This window comes from Lepisma saccharinum, unplaced genomic scaffold (genome assembly GCF_977018435.1).
Source record: "Lepisma saccharinum unplaced genomic scaffold, izLepSacc3.1 HAP1_SCAFFOLD_405, whole genome shotgun sequence".
In the NCBI taxonomy this organism is placed as follows: domain Eukaryota; kingdom Metazoa; phylum Arthropoda; class Insecta; order Zygentoma; family Lepismatidae; genus Lepisma; species Lepisma saccharinum.
The window spans coordinates 6,540-8,646 of record NW_028143109.1 but is presented as its reverse complement, the minus strand read 5'-3'; the positions used below and the strand labels follow the sequence as shown (position 1 = coordinate 8,646).

The following is a 2,107-nucleotide window of genomic DNA, read 5'->3' as shown; positions in this document are numbered from 1 at the left end:
ACCTTTCAAAACTGGGGCAGCGAGCAGCCAACACTGGGAGGGGTCCAAGGACAGTTTACTTTCCCTTGGTAGATAAGGTTTAGCATAGTGCAGGGTCAAAATAGAAAATAGCGGGAGCAACAATACCCCTAATCGCCGACACTGATTAACATAAATTACTGACTGAAATTAAATTATATGTGTGCAACATATAACTTTAGACTGACATTCATTTCCCAGGGAGCCTGTGCCCCCACCCCCCTTTGCCCCCCCTTAATGTCCATGGAGTCTTAAACTCCAAGAAAGTGGTCGTACAGTGTAAGTATTCATATACACATTACAGTCTTATTGAACTTTGTACTGAAATACAAAAAAGAAAATATCCTTGCCTTTAAGAACGCAATTTTTGAGCCTTTTCAATGTAACCAATGGAGATAGTACATAATATGTACCTTCCATCTGCCACTTCGTTAAAATGCTTCTGCCACACTTTCCCCAACAATGAACTGAAAAATTTATTCGTGAATATTGGGCCTCTTCCTGTTTTCGAAAAAGCCTTAATGGTATGTTTAGTAGGCATGCTATGTGGAACAAATACATCAAACGTATTAACAAGAAAACTACCCCACGTTACAACTAGCATTAAATAATTTCCCGAGTATGACCTGGTGATACCTTGAAAGCAGCTGAAATGTTTGCTCCAGTACGAGGAAGAACAAGGAGGTGGAAAATAAACCGTTTATCAACAATGCAAAAAAGAAAAAGAAAAACGTAACTGACATTAAGCTATAGGAAATTATCAAAAACCACGAACAGACCACTTGAAGAAACAAAGAAGGAAACATTCATAACAACAATGCTGACGAAAGAAAAAAATGGCCGTTATTCTTTATAGAGGTTGCCGCCAGTACAGAAAAGTATGTATATTGGGCATCAGCATCTATTTTAGTGCTTGCCTATTGCATACAATAATAATGGCCTTATTTCAGTACCTAACATTCAGTGCTCAATATGATGACATGGCATAATATGACAGTCTGGGTTAGTGTTTTCAGTTTAAAGTAGGGGGTGCGGAAGAAAATTAAGGGGCATGAAAGCACCCCCTCGTGCCCCCCCCCCCCCACCCTGGCGCTGCCCCTGCCTGGCTAGGACATGGATGTTTGGGTTTGTCCGAAATGAGGAAAGCCGAGAATACAGGAAAAATTGATGAGTGAATGTTTACAAAATTGTGTGAATGATGGGAGATCCTACTGCATAGGGGTATTCCTTTTACTGTAAAAAAGGAAAAAAAAGTGGTAGAGCAATGGCACAGTATGCCAGAGACCCGGGTTTGAGTTCTGGTCAAGCCTGCTTTTCTCGCTGAAAATTTCTACGTAGTCCATCTCCTGTTTGTGCCTAATCTTCAATAATTAACATCTCTATGTTGGGAGGAACCAGGCAACGTCGAAGTCTACTGTGTTTCAAAGGCAACAGATCCCTTTGCGGTAGCACTGGCAGAGACGATTCAGAGTAGGTAAACCAGCGATAGCGAAAAATCAGGCGAGGCTAGGCTGTCTCGGTAGCTCAGTGGTGTCGACCTTCATGGTGGAATTGTTAGCACAGCACGCTACAATGCCAGGGGTTCCGGGTTTGAGTCCAGGGTAAGGTATGGGTATTAGTGTTTGTCCAAATGAGATAAACTGAGAATACTGTAAAAATTGATAAGTGTAAAAGTTGAGAAAGTGTGAATGATGGGGGATACCACAGCACTGATCCCATTGGTAGAGACGATTTCAAGTAGGTAAAACTGTGATAGCGAAAAATCAGGCGAGGCCAGGCTGGCTCGGTAGCTCAGTGGTAGAGCATTGGCATGGTATGCCTGAGACCCAGGTTCGAGTTCTGGTCGAGCCTGCATTTTTCGCTGAAAATTTCTACATAGTACATAACCTGTGTATGCCTAATCTTCAATCCTGTAGGTAGCACAATCTTTCCCTTTGAAAGTTTTCTTTGTATTTTTGCAAGGGATGCATGTTTTTGGTTTGGTTGTTCTTTAAAATCGTACCATACCTTTTCATGACCTTTAGCACCAGAGTGGCTGTATAACGTGACACCGCTGCAGTACTTAGATGCATGTCCCAAATCATGACAC

General features: G+C 42.0%; 1 non-coding gene across 1 annotated transcript; it reads left to right on the top strand.

Annotated features, from left to right (window-relative positions):
• The first annotated feature begins 1,798 nt into the window (after positions 1-1,798).
• Positions 1,799-1,869, top strand: TRNAT-GGU (transfer RNA threonine (anticodon GGU)). The gene has a single exon. It is a non-coding gene; the product is annotated as a tRNA-Thr (tRNA).
• The last annotated feature ends 238 nt before the right edge of the window (positions 1,870-2,107 follow it).